This window comes from Macadamia integrifolia, chromosome 9 (genome assembly GCF_013358625.1).
Source record: "Macadamia integrifolia cultivar HAES 741 chromosome 9, SCU_Mint_v3, whole genome shotgun sequence".
Taxonomy (NCBI): Eukaryota; Viridiplantae; Streptophyta; class Magnoliopsida; order Proteales; family Proteaceae; genus Macadamia; species Macadamia integrifolia.
In genome coordinates this window covers 40308688-40318823 of record NC_056565.1, presented here as the reverse complement: position 1 = coordinate 40318823, position 10136 = coordinate 40308688, and the positions used below count along the sequence as shown (strand labels likewise).

General features: G+C 39.5%; 1 non-coding gene across 1 annotated transcript; it reads right to left on the bottom strand.

Annotated features, from left to right (window-relative positions):
• Positions 1 to 1293: 1293 nt before the first annotated feature.
• Positions 1294 to 1400, bottom strand: LOC122090281. The gene has a single exon (XR_006143520.1). It is a non-coding gene; the product is annotated as a small nucleolar RNA R71 (small nucleolar RNA).
• Positions 1401 to 10136: the final 8736 nt, after the last annotated feature.

The following is a 10136-nucleotide window of genomic DNA, read 5'->3' as shown; positions in this document are numbered from 1 at the left end:
GAACCACCAATTTATTACTTTTATTTTAATTGTCTCCCTTTCCCTAAAGCCAAGTAGAGTAACCCTTGTAAGAGTGACTCTCTGGTCAAGTAGGGAAGCTCATATTATGATACATCACTTGGGCTAAGTAGAGAAACCTATTTGTGACCTCTCTCTAGCTTTATCCCCTTTCTTTTACTTTATTTTTATTTCATCATTTTTTTCCTTCATTGCTTTTTAATTACGTGGGTTATTTATTTTCAGTTATTTATTTATTTAATTTTAATTGCGTGGCTTACGTATTTAAATTCTTAGAAGACGAATGGTTAGGACGTTAGTTTAGATACATATGTTTAGGACGGTAGTTAGAAGTAGATCACAACCATTAATTGGTTCACTTTTGCATTATTAAAAGAAGCCAAAAATAAAGTGACTGCTCTTCCTATATTTGACTCGTAACTACATTGTTCCGTACGCTTATGGTTACATTTTAAATCCTAATAAGTTTTTAGCGTCGTTGCCAAGGAGACAGTTCCATGTTATTTTTCGCTTTCTTTTGGTAAATCAGAGTGTTTTGTTTGCTTTGTTTTGTTTTTATTTTTCTTTTATTGAATTCCTAAGAAGAAGAACTTGCAATAATAGTTGTATCGGTGGAGGTCGCCAAGCCTCACAATATGACAAAGACAGGTTTCGCTCTGTAGCAGTACTTCAGGAATTGACCTAAGAAACCTTGGATCTCTGCCAGTAAGCTTTCAAAAAAAATAAAAAAAAATGTCTTTCCATTTTTTTGTGCTTGGCTTACTCTAGTTATAGGTAGTTTTCTATTGCATCAGTGTTAGGTGGGTATGTAATACTAAGAATCAGTTAGAAAGAAGAGATCCAACATGTAGTGACCCAATACGTTTGTTCTCTTTAAAACCTTTCAATATGGGAAACCAACAATAAAACCCTCCACCTAAATCTCTGAAAGATAGGTTCTACCTTGCTAGAACAGCCCAACCTTCCTGCATAATTCTACCATAAGCCCAGGGCAATAATTTTGAGCTCATATCTTAATACATCACTATGTTACCCCACTTCCATGGGCTGATCTCTGAGGATGTATACCTATTTCTAAGGGAATTTAAAGAGGTATGTGTTATAATTAAGATCCAGCAGCTTTCTGATGATGCTGTTAAGCTTAGGTTCATCATTTTTGCATTAAAAGACCAAGCTAAGAAGTGGTTGTATGGGTTATCCACAAATTCCATAACCATATGAGAGAAATTCACAGTTGCCTTCCTCAAGAAGTTTTTCCCAACTTATAAGACCAATAAGCTTAGAAGTGATATCCTTCAGTATAGGCAAAAGCCTAGTGAGTCATTTTCCAAACTTATGGATAGATTCAAGGATCTACTCTAAGAATGCCCTCACCATGGCTTAGACTTATGGAATTTGTGTCAAATAATTTATAAGGGAATTAATTACCCAACTAAATAAATAATAGAGTCTATGTGCCCTGAGGGATTCACGTCTTTTACAGATGAAGGAAAGACATGGGAATTCTTACTTGACTTAACTGACAAAATCCATGAGTGTGAATCAATCCAAGAGAGTAAAAGAACCATAGGAGGGAAAGAATATTTTATGGATGGGATAGTAGCCAAGGAAGCCCATTTGGATAGCCTAATCAAGAGAATTAAGGCTATTATTCTTAGAGAGCCATCATCAGTTAATTTGGTTAAGATTTGTGCTTGGTGCCAGTCCCCTGGACATGTCATAGAAGAATGCCCCAACACCTCTGGGGGCACTTCTAATGAAAGTGTGAATGTCTTATATCAGAATAATCTATATAGTAACACTTACAATCCAAGAGGGAGAACTCATCAAAATTTCTCCTGGAACCAGAGTAACCAAGCAGGGCCTTCCAATTTCCATAATCAATGTCAACCTGGACCCCAAAGGCCTCCCTTTGCACAACAATCTTTTTTCCAAAATACTTTTCCTCAGCCAAATGTAGGACCTCAGGCTAGTTTTTCTAGGGCCCCTCTCCTATCATCTTATCAACAACCCCTTGGGTTTACCAACCCTGGAGAGGCAAGTAAAATAAGTGACTTGAAAAAAAATATGGCCCTCCTCATGACAAACCATCAAAATCTTATGAGAGAACTCATCCAAGTTATCTTAATTATGCGTGAGAGGGAGAAGAGAACTTTACCCAATCAACCAGAGCCTAACCCCTAGGCATCATCAGCCTGTTAGTTCACAAGCACCAACTAATGCACCACTGAATATAGTACAAGGTCAGACCCAGCAAGGGCCCTCTAACCAATGTAATGTTGTTTATGCCCTTAGGAATGGTGGAGAGTACCAACAAAGTGTTCCTAAATCTTCTTCATCTATTACTCTTGTTAACTCTCCTTCAGTTGAGGACATAAGTGTGCCTCTTGTTCCAGGTTCATCTGATGAACCTAAAGATTCTTTTGAAACTAAAGATGATTTAGTTGAGGAAACCAAAAATGATTCTTATAAAAAAGGGCAAATCCCTAACATTGCTTATGTTTCTCCTATCCCATTTCCTAATTGCTTGATAAATAAAAAGAAGACTGCTTCTATGGATAAAATTTTAGAAGTCCTTAAAAAAGTAGAAGTGAAAATCTCTCTTTTGGATGCCATATCCCAAATCCCTGCCTATGCAAAGGTCGTGAAAGATTTGTGTATTCACAAACGTATCACTAGTGTGCCCAAAATGGCGTTCTTGGCAAGTAACATTAATTCCATAATTACTCAGCCTATAGCAGTCAAGTATAAGGATCCAGGGAGCCCTACCATAAATTGTGTCATAGACAACACCTAAATTGAGCATGCCTTACTTGACGTTGGCGCAAGTGTGAATCGTTTGCCTTATAATGTGTACAAGCAATTAGGATTGGGAGAATTAAAAACCACTGGAACTACTCTTTAGTTGGCAGATATGTCTGTTAAGATTCTTAAAGGGATTATTGAGAATGTCTTACTAAAGGTGGAAGAATTTATTTTTCCTATTGTTTTCATTGTGTTAGATACCAAGCCCTTCTCACCCAAGGATGAGATCCCAATAATTCTAGGAAGACCATTCTTGGCTACTAGTAATGCATTAATCAATTGTCAGAATGGTTTCCTATGGTTATCTTTTAATAACCAAGCTACTGAGTTTAACATGTTTAGGATAGACAAGCAACCACATATGGAAGAAGAGATCAATATGATTGAGGATTTTTTGGTTTTTTTTGATGATTTAATTACCAACTTTGATAATGATTTGGATTCAGAATTCTAAGAGTATTTGAATGAGTTGGACGATGATAGTGAAAATTTCTTTTCTAAAGTTTTGAGTCTTCACACACCTGTGGAGCCCTTAGGACCCCTTTCCAATTTTATTCCCAAACCTTTCATAGTTGAGCCCCCTAAGCTAGATCTTAAGGAGTTGTCATCTAATTTGAGGTATACTTTCCTAGGGCCTAACCAGACTCTTCCTATAATAATTTCTTCAAATTTAAATTTTAGCCAGGAAAAGGAGTTACTTAAAGTGTTAAAAGACAATAAGGAAGCCCTAGGTTGGACCATGGTTGATATCAAAGATATAGGTCAGTTTATTGTGCAACATCATATACATCTTATAGAGGATTCCAAACCATCCACGGAACCTCAAAGAAGAGCTAACCCTGTGATGATGGAAGCCATTAAGAAAGAGATCCTAAAGTGCTTGGATCATAGAATAATTTATCCCATTTCTGATAGCCAATAGGTAAGCCCAGAGAAGAAGTCTGGTGTTACTGTAGTTCCCAATGCCAATAACGAATTAATTCCAACTCACGTCTAATCAGGGTGGAGAGTGTGCATAGATTATAGGAAAGTTAATGTGGCAACCTATAAGGATCACTTCCTATTGCCATTCATTGACTAGATGTTAGAGTGGTTAGTGGGATATAAATATTATTGTTTTCTTGACGGATATTCCGGCCATAACCAGATCTCAATTGCTTTAGAGGACTAACATAAGACCACTTTTACATGCCCATATGGAACATTTGCTGACAGGCGTATGCCCTTTGGGCTTTACAATGCCCTTGCTACATTCCAACGATGCATGATAAGCATCTTTTCTGATATGGTCGAAAAATTCTTAGAAGTATTTATAGATGACTTTTCAATTTATGGGAATTCTTATTCTAAGTGTCATCGTCATATTTTTCTAGTTTTGAAAAGGTGCATATCTAAGAATTTGGTTTTGAATTGGGAGAAATGCCCTTTTATGATTAAATCTAATATTGTTTTAGGCCATATAGTATCCAAAGAGGGAATTAAGGTAGATAGAGCTAAAGTGGATTTAATTGATAATTTACTTCCTCAATCTATTAAGGACGTCTGGTCTATTCTAGGACATGCGGGCTTCTACAGAAGGTTTATTAAGAACTTTAGTTAGTTAGTCCTACCTCTCACTTTATTACTTGCCAAAGATCAAACTTTTAAGTTTTCTAAAGAGTGCCTAGAATCCTTCAAGCAACTTAAGAAGGAGTTGATCAATGCACTCATTGTTTAACCATCTGTTTGGACTGAACCTTTTGAACTGATGTGTGATACTTCAGATTTTGCTATAGGAGCAATTTTGGGTCAAAGGATTAATAAGTTGCCAATTGTCATTTACTATGCTAGTAGGACCCCTAAATGATGCACAACTCAACTATACAACCACTAAAAAATAATTTTTAGCTGTTGTGTTTGCACTAGAAAAGTTCCGATCTTACTTAGTTGAGTCACATGTAGTGGTGTACACTGATCATTCCACTCTTAGATACTTAGTTCAGAAGAAGGATGCCAAAGCCCGTCTCATTAGATGGGTTTTCTTTTGCAAGAGTTTGATTTGAAAATTAAGGATAAGAAGGAGTTGAAAACCTAGTTGCAGACCATTTATCCCGGCTTCCCAATTCCTTGGTTGTCGATTCTCCAATCAACGATAATTTTTTAGATGAACAGTTACTTACAGTGTCCAGTGAACCATGGTTTGCTGACATTGTCAACTTCTTAGTTTTAGGTGTGACTTCGGATCACTGGTCCACGCAAGATAGGTATCTTTTTCTTTTCCAAATTAAACATTTCTTTTGGGATGATCCTTATCTTTTTAAAGTTTGTCCTAACCAAATTATCAAACATTGTGTGATTGATCATAAGCAACACTCACTCTTATCTTTTTGCCATGATCATGCATGTGGTAGACACTTTGGATCTAAGAAGACTGCCGCAAAGGTTCTCCAATGCTGATTTTATCAGCCCACTCTTTTTAGAGATGCTTTTGATTTTTGCAAGGCTTATCCTACCTGCCAGTCTTTTGGCCTTATCAATAAGAGGAACATGATGCCCCTCAACCCTATTTTGATAGTTGAGATCTTTGATGTATGGGGCATTGATTTTATGGGACCATTCCCTAATTCTTTTGAAAATTTGTACATACTTTTGGCCGTTGATTATATTTCTAAATGGATAGAGGTCATACCTTGTAAATCTAATGACCATAAAGTGGTGGTCCAGTTTTTTAAAGAAAATATCTTTTTCTGCTTTGGTACACCACATGCAATTATTAGTGATAGGGGTACTCATTTTTGTAATCGGCCTTTTGAGGCCTTAATAAAAAAGTATGGGATCACCCATAAGTTATCTACCATTTATCATAAAAAAGTATGGGATCACCCATAAGTTATCTACCCTTTACCACCCCCAAATTAATGGCCAAGTGGAGGTGTCTAACAGGCAGATCAAACAAATCTTTAAAAAAACTGTTAATCCCAACTGTAAGGATTGATCCCTTAGGCTCATTAATGCCTTGTGGGCTCATCAGACTGCATTCAAGACCGACCTTGGTTAGTCTCCCTACCGTTTGGTGTATGGGAAAGCTTGTCACTTACCAGTTGAGTTGGAGCATAAGGCCTTTTGGGCCACCAAAAAGCTCAACTTTGATTTGTTTGATGCGGGAATTCATCGTAGGCTTCGACTATCTGAGTTGGAAGAACTTAGGAATGATGCTCATGAAAGTTCTAGGACTTACAAGGAAAAGACCAAAACCTTCCATGATAAGCACATTCTGCGCAAATCTTTTGCAATTACTGATAAAGTCTTATTGTACAACTCTCAATTGCATCTTTTCCCTGGTAAGCTTAGATCCCGATGGGATGGCCCGTTTATTATCCATAATGTATATCCCTATGGGGCTGTGGAGATTATGAATCCATGAACAGAGGTAATTTCGAAGGTTAATGGTCAACGTTTGAAACCGTTCCTCAAGTTTCCTACTACTGGTAGTGAAGAGGTCATGGATCTCCGTGAACTTCTTTACACTGATAACTAACTTTTAATCAAGTTGGTATGACCCCCTTGCATTGTCTTCGCTTTTTATTCTTTTCATGCATTGAGGACATTGCATGACTTAAGTGTGGGGGAGGGAAATTAATTTTTGTTTTTTTCACTTTGTTTTGTTTGTTTTTCTTTTTGTTTTTGAGCTTGCTAAGGATGAAGTTCTACTTTGTCTTGTGGCTAATGATCATACCATTCGGTTGCTTGATGTATGAAAAAAAAGTTTTGATTAAGGTACCCATTTTGAACGTATAAAAACCCTGTTGAGAAGAAAGAAACAAGCCTATGTCTTGAGATGAGACTTTCTTTTGAAAAATAAGAGACCCCTATTTTATGGTATTGGACCATATGTAAGTCTGTGGGTTCCTTGTACTTTTGATTTAGAGTTGAGAGCTTCTTTTTAATTTGGCATGAGTTGACAAATGCAAAATTTTAAATGAAGTGTGAAATGTGGTATAAAGAAGAGTAAGAGTTGATTCCCTTGGAATTAGATAAGGCATTGCGCCTCAGGAAGTGTGGTGTCTTGATAGAAATTCTTAGGGAGGAAACTTCTGAAAGAACTCTAGCATCACTGTCTTTGTGGGCATATGCAAAAAGTGAAGCTACATAGTAACTTGGGTGTCTGGTGTTTGCTCCACCATGTCATTTAGGTAAAAAGTAGTGGAATAAAATAGAGTTTATTAAGCTAAAAAAGGAGAAAAAAATATGCAAATGTCATTAATGCTTGGAAACATGTTTGGTCAAAAACACTCCAATGCCTTAATACTTGGTTCCTATTTCTTCACAAGTGGTTTTACCTTAAGATAAGGATGTTTTGGAAGAGATGAGGTGAGTTCCAAATTAAGAAATATGCTAGTGCCTAGAATTTATATGAGGCAATAAAAGTTCAAATGTAGGGGTCCATTGTAAAAGGAATTATCTTTGCTCCGGATCGGTATGGCTCTTACCTTTAGCCAAGGTTGTGATTTGTATATTCTGAATTTTGGGGTATATTTACTGGAAACACCCACGAGACACAACTCGTCCATTAGGGGTGACCTAAGAGTTTAAAGGCTTGTTGCTCATATTAAGTGCAACCGTGATTCCTACGAAAGTGAGTTAGGTTTTTTGTTTTTATTTTGCTCGAGGACTAGCAAAGTTTAAGTGTCACACCCCGTTCACACTGAACCGGGCCAGTGACCGAGTTAACACTGGTTAACCCAAACCTTCCAGGATCATCAGACACTGTATTCCACCATAGCATACGCACAACTAATATAAACTCCTCAGATCAGCGGAAGACTAAGTTTTACCTGTGAATAATCCCATAATACTTGATACCCGGATAGTGATACAATAATTATATACATTTGGGCCCGAAGGCATGATATTTACACAAAAAGAATAAATTTCAAATATCAAGTACATAAGGAAATCCACCAAAACAATCAGAGTACACAGCTCGACTCGGTATCAAGGCTAGAGCTCAGCTCGGCATCAAGGGTTGAGCCCAGCTCGGCATCACATAGAAGAGCTCAGCTCGGTCTCAAAAGTGGAGCTCGGCACGGCCTCAAAGGTGGAGCTCAGCTCGGCCTCAGAACTGCTGTCCTGCAGCACAACTCTCGCACGAGCAGTCAGTGCAGTGCTCTAACTCCTCAGGGGTCCACCAGTCCTCTTCAGGAAACTCGACTGTGGGACCCACCCCGTGCTCCTCAGATGTATGACCTGTAAAATCATCTAAAAAAAGGGTGTACACGTGGGATGAGCTCACTAGCTCAGTAAGTAGAAAGATGGACCACACAGCAGTCCACACATCACAACACATCATATGCACTACATGCCATGCTATACATTTTAAATCACATCCACCTAAGCAACATTACTAAGTCCTTGATTTTAGTGCTACTACAACCACAGTGCGCGTATACTCTGGGTATGAGCCGCGAACTTCCTCCCGCGATATGCCCATAGGGCTGTCGGAGAAGGCCCACAGTGAGTACTCGGAAAAGTAAAGACAATGCCGTCCACTGGCTCTCAATAAAAATGTAAATGACTGAAAATAAAGGTGCTGACTCCAGCAATTTAAAAGCAGTACGATTGGCCCTCTTGAATGTACCACCGGGGTTGTCGACTGTCCTACATGACCCGTCGGGCGTTATGTCTAACCGCCACAGTGACCTAACACCCGTAACCACTGCTTCCCCCCAAATGATAACCCAACACCTTAACCCCTGTTGGGAAGGGTCGTAGCACGGGATGGTGAAAATCCTAATACCGTATGCTCCTATATGACAATAGTATGATTGCATAGTGCCTCCGTGTCCCATTCCACGGGCCACCAATGCACTCGTTTCCAAGCCGACTACGGCATCTAGTCTATCAATGCATCATGCACCATGATGTCCACATTCAACATATAAACATCTCATTCAATTGGCATTTAGGAAGTAAACATAGCACATATGCATAACAATGTGAGAAATGACTAAACTACATAGCATATTCATGATGGCATGACTAGACTAGATATAATTAAATGAATGCCAAACAATGCCTTCAAACAAGGCCAAACGTCCTCTCCCCACTTACCTGTAGTGTACAAGGATTCTCGTTCGGGACGGGTGAGATCCGATGCGAATCGGGTAGGATTTGGTGAACCTAACATAGTTGAGCGGGGTTAGTACTTCACCATTTTAGAATCAAAATTAACACGATCCGATGATAAAATCATGTTTAGAATGTCGACAGAAGGTCACATGTCTGATTTGGGTCCAATCAGACATAAGGATCACCCTTGGGGCCACATGGGTGGGTCAGACAGGTGGGCAGTCTGGCCCATCGGTCCTACCCACCGGTTGGGACCGGCAAGTAGGGGCCCACCGGTATGGCCCACCGGTTCCACCCACCGGTTGGGCCAGGGGCCCCTGCTAGGACCGGCGGGTAGGATGGCTCGCCGATTGGGCCCGAAGGCCCCCCTACCTTCTCGATCAGGTGGGTGCCCACAGGCGGGTAGGGGCCCACCGGTTGCACCCACCAGTCTTGGCGGAAAACACCCTGTTTCTTCCCAACTTTCTCCATTCTTTGGGGATTCAAATGGGGCTTTTCCCAACCCATTCCACACACCTTCAAGGTCCTATAGGATGGTTCTAACCTAGATCTAGGTTAGATTCAAGTGATGGGAAACCATCTTACCTTCTTTGCTCAAGAACGACTTCAAACCCTCCAAATCACTTCAAACCCACCATGCTTCTTCCACCTTGTCAATATCTCTTCAAATCCTTCAAGATCAACACATAAATCATCTATTAAACCTTAGATTCATCATTTCAAAGGGGATTTACAAGATCTCAAGAAACCATACTCGAATCAAGGGTTTAAAGCTTGGGTATGGTGAATGTTCACAAAACCCAACTTTGCTTACCTCTAACTGTAGATCTAGAGTTGAAGATCACTCTCCCGACGTCGGAATGGGAAGATCAAGCTTCGGTGCCGCTGAAATCCTCCTCTTCTTCCTCTTCCTTCTCTTCCCTTCTTCTTCCCTTTCTTTTCTCTCTCCTCTTTACTATCCTCACCAACGTACGGGTGACATAAATGGAAAGAAAAGAAAAACATAAAGCTATATATATAATTCCTAAATAAGTGAATAGTGCACATGGATGGGTCACTCAGGTGGGTGGGTGCACCCACCTGTCCGCCCACCTGAGGGCCAAAACTTGAGATTTTGACAGGGTTCGGGCCCACCCCTGGCATACGATGTAGCATACGTATATACCTTAAAATACGGATATAATACCTGCTTTATCCGTACATGG